Source organism: Gossypium arboreum, chromosome 11 (genome assembly GCF_025698485.1).
Source record: "Gossypium arboreum isolate Shixiya-1 chromosome 11, ASM2569848v2, whole genome shotgun sequence".
Lineage (NCBI taxonomy): Eukaryota > Viridiplantae > Streptophyta > Magnoliopsida > Malvales > Malvaceae > Gossypium > Gossypium arboreum.
Genome location: NC_069080.1, coordinates 49,152,662 through 49,161,300, shown reverse-complemented (window position 1 = coordinate 49,161,300; position 8,639 = coordinate 49,152,662). Strand labels below are relative to the sequence as shown.

The window sequence follows — 8,639 nt, the reverse complement described above, 5'->3', positions numbered from 1 at the left end:
TTTTTTATTTAGATGTTCTACCTGGTTTGATAGCATAGTAATCGAATCGACATTATAAATGCCTTCTATTTCAGTTGGTTTTGTCCTCATGACTTGCCATTGATAGTTATTCAGTGACATCTCCTCTATGAACTCATAAGCATCTTCAGGTAATTTATTATAGATGGTTCCGCCAGCAGCTGCGTCAACCATTTGCCGAGTCGAAGGATTCAGGCCATTATGGAATGTTTGAGCCTGAAGCCAAAGCGGTAACCCATGGTGAGGGCACCTTCTCAAAAGGTCCTTGTATCGCCCCCATGCATCGTAGAGTGTTTCTAAATCCATCTGCACAAAAGAAGAGATATCATTACATAATTTAACCGTTTTAGCCGGCGAAAAATATTTTAGTAAAAAATTTTCGGTCATTTGTTCCCAAGTAGTAATTGACCCTCGTGGTAACGAGTTCAACCGCTGTTTAGCTTTGTTCTTCAATGAGAAAGGGAATAACCAAAGACGAATGGCATCATCAGAAATGCCATTAATTTTAAATGTATCGCATAGTTCCAAAATGTTTGCTAAGTGAGCGTTGGGATCCTCATCCTGCAAACCATCAAAGTGAACAAACTGTTGTATCATTTGAATTGTGTTAGGTTTCAGTTCAAAAGTATTTCCAGCTACAGCAGGTCTAACTATGCTTGATTCAGTTACTGTTAAAGAAGGTTTAGCATAATCATACATAGTGCTTGGAGCAGGATTTTGATTAGCCGCAATTGCAGGAGGTAGCTGATTGTCTTGGTTTTTAGCCATCTCTTTGGTTGGGGGTTGACTATCATCTTCTTGCTCGTTCTCTGTGTATCTTAGGCTTTGCCTTAATTCACTTTGGTTTCTGCGAACTGTGAGATCAATTTCTTCGTCAAAAAGTAGTGGTCCTGACGGGTTTCTTCTACTTATAAACTATAAAAACCTGCTAGAAGAAAGAAAAAGAAAATTAGTAAATTAGAATAAAATTAAAAATAAAATTAGATTGCAAGAAAAATAAATGGCTAAAGTAATAAAAATTGAGTGTTCCTAATATTTTAACTCCCTGGCAATGGCACCAAAAACTTGATCGCGTGATTTTGTGATAGGTTTTAAATATTTATAATTTATCGTTCTTGAAACTAACTATTATTGCGATGTAGGCAAGTGTACCTATCGAAAAGTAGAATAGTTTTAGCAAAACCAGGTTGTCAAACCCAAAGGAACTAAAAGTACTAGTAATGACTGTCTTTTTATTATCTAGCCTAAGAATAAAAAGATTTTGTTTTAACTAACTAATTATCTAAACTAAGAATTCATAGAGAATGGAATTGGGGAATTGCTTTTGGGAAAATCGATTGAATTAAGACAATACCTAAGGAAAAATCCACCTAGACTATACTTGTTATTCTGGCTCTGAATCAGACGATTTATTCATTTAACTTGTTCCGTAGAGATCCCTAAGTTATGTTATTATCCATATGCAAGACTAATAACGTCTAATCCCTAGATTGAATAATTGAGACTTTTCTCTAATTAACACCCTAGGGTTCCATTAACTCGATCTATGGATCCCCTTATTAGGTTTCACCCTAATCCGGTAAAATCTTGTCACCCTATGTCTAGGCGCGCAAACAACTCCGCTTAATTATGACAAATGTACTCTTAGACAGGGTCTATTCCTCCTCTGAATAAGAGCTTATCTTGAATCAGTATCTTGGGATATAAAAACAAGAATTAAGAACACATAATTAAGAACAAGTTAAATATTTATCATACAATTCAAAAATTAATAATAAGATTAGTCTTAGGTTTCACTTCCCTTAGGTATTTAGGGGATTTAGTTCATAACTAAAAAGGAAAACATCTTAGAAGAATAACGAATACAAAAAATAAAGAAAATCCAAAACTCCTAAAGGGAAATTTTGGAGAGATCTTCAGTATTGATAGTGAATCCCGCTTCTGAGATGGATCAATCGGCTTCCTTGGAGTAATTCCTTACTCTCTTTTCTGTGCCTCCCGTTTCTTCCTCCTCTAGGGTGTATTTATAGGCTTTGGAATGCCTAAGAGCCCTCAAAATTAGCCTTTTTCGAATTGGACTCAACTTGGGCTCGGCAGGGACACGCCCGTGTGCGATTACTTCAGGCCGTGCTCGAGCCTGCCAAATTGACACGGCTGTGTGGTCTACCCATGAAAGAAGGTCCAGGCTGTGGTTTTTTTTTTACTTTGGCCCATTTTCTTCAATTTTGGCCCGTTTCTCATTCCGTTCGCTCTCCTATGCTCTCCTAAGTATAAAACAGGAAATTAAAGCATTAGGAGCATCGAGTTCACCAATTCAAATAGGAAATCATCCATAAAATGCGTCAAACATGGGATAAAAATATGTATAAATTACGGTTTATCACTCCCCTTCTCTTTCCACTCCTTATAGTGTCGCTAGTCAGGGATTGAGGAACGTCAAAGCTCGATTCACACTATCAAAAGATTGTTTTAGGTATACTTGGTTTCAATATTTTTTAGCATGGCATGTATAGGGACTTGGTCATTTTATTACGTGTCATATTGGTTTAGCCAAATGTTTTGGCATTGTAACAGTTGATAATTCATTTTGTAAATGGACATTGAATTTGGCTAATATTGGCTAAGTATATAATCATATGATGATGTTTCCATGAATGTGGATTTTGCATGGTTTAGGATGATAAGTATGAGATACTGTATATGATAGGAAATAACATGTAAATGATGTGTGGATGACTTGGTTGTAGCTGAATTGGTTGTATATATATACTTGGAGTTGTGTTTCTTGTTTTAGTGTAGGTTGGTGCAAGTGAGGGTTGCAAAATGGCTTGGTAAATAGTCTTATTTTTGTCCACATGGATAGACATACGGGTGTATGTCTAGGCCGTGTGTGACACAAGGCTTGCCCTATGGGAGTGTGATCTGGCCGTGTGTCCCCTGTATCTTGAATTTTAGCTTCGAAATGGTCACACGACTACACGGTCGTGTGTCTCAGCCATGTGAAAGACCCGTCCTAAGGACATGGGCGTGTGTCCAGGGCGTGTGAAGTCTGCACTTATTTTATGAAAAAATTCAACAATTAAATTTTCCACACGGCCTAGCACACGGGCGTGTGACTTGGCCGTATGACTTTCTTGGGTGCATGACATCATAAACAGAGAGTTACATGGGTTAGGGACACTGGCGTGTGTGACCACACGTCCTACCCACACGGGCGTGTCCCAAACCACACGAGCGTGTGACCCTGTTTTGATGAAAAACTTTCTAGGTGTCGTAGAAATTTCTAGAATTCTCAGTTTAGTCCTGAACCACCTCCAATGCATATTTGAGGCCTCGTAGGCTCGTTTTAGGGACGATAGGAATGTATGTGAAAATTTTTAAATTTGGATGGAAATTTACGTTTCAGTTTTGTATGATTGCTTGCGTATAAGTCCGGTAATGCCTCGCACCCTATTCCGGTATTGGATACGGGTAAGGGGTGTTACATGATGCAAAAACAATGCTAAAATTTTTTCATAAGCATATACTCACCCACTTTGGCACACCAAAGACATTGATTAGTGATTAGGGCACACACTTTCATTGCAACTAAGTGGCAACCACGTTGAAGAGATGGAGTTAATCATAGAATGGCTACTACTTATTATCTACAAACCTATAGACAAGTCGAAGTATCGAATCGATAAATTAAAAATAGTCTTGAGAAGGTTGTAAACCCTTCGAGGAAATATTGGTCTTTCCAATTGGAAGACGCTTTATTGGCATTGCAGATAGCAAACAAAACTCTATTAGGGATGTCGCCGCATCAATTGGTTTTTGGGAAAGCATGTTACTTGATAGTTGAACTGGAACACAAAGCAATGTAGGCAATTAAGCAAGTGAACATTGTAACACCCCGAACCCTAGACCGTCGCCGGAGTCGAACACGAGGTGTTAACAGACTTCAAACCACTTATTGAGAATTTCCCAGACAAGCTTCCAATCTGTGTACTAGTTGCTTAAAAAATCATATCTTGAGTTTTACAACTCGAAAATCAGTTTTGTAATTTTTCCTGAAACTAGACTCATATTTCCATCTACAGATTTTTTTCTAGAATTTTTTGTCAAGCCAATTAGTACAGTTTATTAGTTAAAGTCTCCCCTGTTGCAGGGATCGACTACACTAACCTTTGTGCGTTACGAATTAGATATCTCCCTGTACAGGGCTTCAATACTGATCCGTTTGCTTCTATAGAAACTAGACTCAGAGAGGAATCTACACATATATGGCATGACTCCTAATTATCTCTGGTTAATTTACAATGATTTTCCAAAGTCGAGCAGGGATCCGAAACCGTTCTGGTCCTGTTTCACGAGAACTTTAATATCTCTTAAAATACAGCTCATATGGTCGTTTTGTTTCATCCATATGAAAATAGACCCATCAAGCTTCGAGTACGAAATTTTTTAGCTATTAATTCCACTTCTACTATTTTTAGTGATTTTTCGATCTCATATCACTACTGCTGTCCGCAATGATTCTCGCATGAGACTATGCCAATTTCATGAATCCTTCCTTAGCCTTACTACTCATCCATCATACGTGACACAAATTATGGCCACCTTATCAAAATTAAGGTTTCTAAGACTCGTGGCTATAGATTCTAGCATCCCACTCAAACGACCACATAGGCCATTTTCACATGGCTTAAAGTTTACAACCCAAAATTTAACAAAACAAAATAGCTCATACATGCCAAATGTTCTCCTAAGTCGACTAAGAAGACAATACCAAAATTGCTCACGGTGTGATGACTTCGTTGTGATTCTGAACACCCAAAAGGAGACGAGCCCAAGGAACCTAAAATGGGTGACAAGAAAACACCGAGTGAGTTTATAACTCGATGAAGTCATAAGCATTCCACAACCATCCATTAATACAATTATCATAAAATGAAATAATGAAACAAGGCCAAATGTTCCACCATACCAAACTATACCATAGTTCCTTAGATCTTCGGATCAATCTCATACCAAGTCATACGTTTACATTTCATATCTTTGTTCAATAGGATATTTGAAGCAATTTCCATACATCATTTCATTTCCGCAACAATCATGCAATCAAATGAACTTTCATCTATTCCACGATACCTTATTTACGGAATGCAATTGAGATCATCACATAGATTTAAATCTTACCAACTCCACCCGAGCCTGAACATAGCATCTATTAGCCATGAATTCAAGGTACTTACTCTTTCCGCTGTCCATACTCATCTCGATAAAGTCACGCCTCCATATAAATGTTCAATCGGAGATATGTGTAGAGTTCGCGCACATAGTGCTTAATACTCAATCACGCACACTTAGTGCCATATGATTCAAGCCCGCACACATAGTGCCATATAGTCCAAACTGCGCACACTTAGTGCCGTACATTACAAGCTCGCACACTCGGTGCCAATCTAAATCACCGTACACATCTATTTCTCGCACACTTAGTGCAAAGCAAACTTCCTACACATTTCACTATCTCTTTTCGTTCAACATTATCATCTTTTCATACACATACATTTGTAAATATTTCATCTCATTAAACACAATTGCATAGATATTACAATCATTTAAGCAATATCAAATATATGCTTAATGACTTACCTTGTGTTGGGTAAAATAGTCCAAGTCGGCTACTCGATGACCTTCGCCTTTCCCTTGCTTGATTCTCCTTCTTTAACTCCTTGAGCTTGATCAATAAATCAACTAGTTTAACCATCTCGCTAAACATTCATAATTCAATTACACATGCATATGTATGTTTGTATATTCGCAACCATCCTCACTTATTACCCATTTAGTCAACAATCTAAGCCAAGATAAGGCTTCAATATGGTTGCCTCTAACCGAATACATGCTCACCAATTTCCCTTCATGTGGCGAATATGCATGTCCATGTTGAGGCCATTTATGCACTTATTACCACACAAAACAGCATACATTTTACTAACTAATACCTTTCCATATTGTAACTCAATACACATCTATCATTTCCTTCATAACCAAAACATCATCATAAGTAAGTATATACCTTAAGATAGTATATCGTCATACCAATACATCATGCTCAAACATATATACATATATGTATGCTAGAGCTGAATCTCAAGTTGATTGTAACTAAACATGAACATGAATTGAAACACAAATCTTACTCTCCATGCAAAGAGCATAAATCACACTTGGGGATGCACCATGGCGAATACATCACAACACCATAATTTTGGTCATGATTACACAAAGAACTTAGTATATCATTCAAAATGCTCAAAGAAAATCTAAGAGTCCTCAATCCACCATCACATGTATCATCATCAAGCTTCATATTTAACATGCAATGGCATTAACTCAAAATCCACCTTGGCCAAATACCATCCCCATGATATAACAAAGATTTGAACCATGGGCTAATAAGAACATCAAGTTAACAACCAAAAACATGCATGAATCTCATGGCACAACATCAAACATACCTTAATCTTGATGCAAATATAGCCAAACCTCTTCCTAATCCTCTTCCAACCCAAGCATGAAGCAAAATTCCTCCTTCCCTCTAGTATTTTCGGTCAAGAGAGAATGAAATGGATGAGCAAAATTTTTTTCTTTTCTTTTCTTCCATGTACGGAAATGGGGGTTTCACTCACACACACACATTTTTTTTTCCTTTACTACCCATGCTTATTTGTTTATTGTTTCCCCTAATGCACCAACAAAACATGTTTCATGACATGTTTAGCCCATACTCCTTGTCATGGCGGCCATCACTTGTAAAAGGGGTATTTGACATGCAAGGACATTGTTTTGCATGCATGCTTTAATTAGTCATCATACATTTCCCCATCATACTTTCAAAGTTTTCTACTAGGTCCTTTCTAGTGAAATTCACATTTATAACTCTAAATTAAAGCATCAAAATGTCACACATGAGTTAACACATATTATAGGCATCAAAATAAATATCAAATTATTTTTATGCCTCGGTTTTGTGGTCCCGAAACCACATTCCGACTAGGGTCGTTTTAAGGTCATCACAACTCTCCCCACTTAAGAAATTTTCGTCCCGAAAATCTTACCGTAAATAGGTTTGGGTATCGCTCTTTCATAGAGTTCTCGGGTTCCCAAGTAGCTTCTTCCATCCCATGTTTGAGCCATAACACTTTTACTAACGGAACCCTTTTGTTTCGCAACTCCTTCACTTCACGAGCTAGGATACTGAATCGGTTCTTCTTCATAACTTATATCGGCTTGAATTTTAACCTCGATGGACTAATTACGTGCGACGGATCGGACCTACAGCGTCAAGCATCGAAACATGAAAGACGTCGTGAATCTTTTCAAGTTCGGGGCAAAATCAAGCGATCGCAATCGGACCGACTCGTTCGGATATCTCATATGGCCCGATGAACCTCGGGCTCAATTTGCCTTTACGGCCAAATCGAGTATCTTTTCCAAGGCGAAACTTTAAGAAACACTTTATCTCCCACTTGATACTCAATGTCTTTTCGTTTGAGATCCGCGTCGACTTCTCGACGATCGGAGGCTATCTTGATTTTCACGGATTACTTTTACTTTCATTCAGATCTTTAATCAAATCCACTCCAAAAATTTTGTTCTCACCGAGCTCGGTCCAAAACAATGGTGTACGGCATTTACGCCTCGTACAAGGCCTCGTAAGGCGCCATCTTAATACTTGATTGAAAACTATTGTTGTAAGCGAATTCAATCAAAGGTAAGTACCGTTCCCATGAACCATCGAACTCGAGGATGCAACATCTCAACATATCCTCAAGTATCTAAATTATCCGCTTCGGATTGACCATCGGTTTGGGGGTGAAAGCGGTCTTTGAAATGCAACTTGGTACCTAAAGCTTCTTGCAATCTCTTCCAAAATCGCGAGGTGAACCTCGGATCTCTATCCGACACCACGTAAATCAAGTACCTGTGTAATCTCACAACGAGAAACATACAATTCAGCTAGTTTATCCAATGAAAATCCGTGCACGCACGGGATAAAGTGAGCCGACTTAGTCGATCTATCAACAACAACCCAAATCGCATCCTTCTTGCTCACGACAATGGCGGTCCGGACACAAAGTCCATTGTGACTCGATCCCATTTCCACTCGGGTATCGTAATCGGTGAAGTAATCTCAAGGCACTTGATGTTCCGCTTTCACTTGTTGACATATTAAACATCTCAAACAAAGTCGGAGATGTCTCGTTTCATACCATGCCACCAAAACCGTCGTTTCAAATCGTTGTACATCTTCGTACTCCGGGTAGATTGCCATTCGGCTACAATGGGCTTCGTTCGAATCATTGAAATAAGTTCAATTCTTTGGAACACAGACGACTTCTGAACCTCAAACAATCGTCATCACCAATATGAAACTCGATTCCTTGTTCGAACACACTCACCCGTTTTGCAACCAACTCATCATCAACTTTCGAGCTTCACGAATTTGATGAGTCAACAATGGTTTGGCCTTTAATTCGCTACTAACACATTGTCGGGTAGAATAGACAAGTGTACATTCATTGCTCGTAAAAGCAAGCGGTGATTTTCGCTTAAGGCGTCCGCAACCA

At 38.4% G+C, this 8,639-nt stretch overlaps 1 non-coding gene across 1 annotated transcript; it reads left to right on the top strand.

Annotated features, from left to right (window-relative positions):
- Nucleotides 1-250: 250 nt before the first annotated feature.
- Nucleotides 251-357, top strand: LOC128285019 (small nucleolar RNA R71). Its single transcript, XR_008275435.1, has one exon. It is a non-coding gene; the product is annotated as a small nucleolar RNA R71 (small nucleolar RNA).
- The last annotated feature ends 8,282 nt before the right edge of the window (nucleotides 358-8,639 follow it).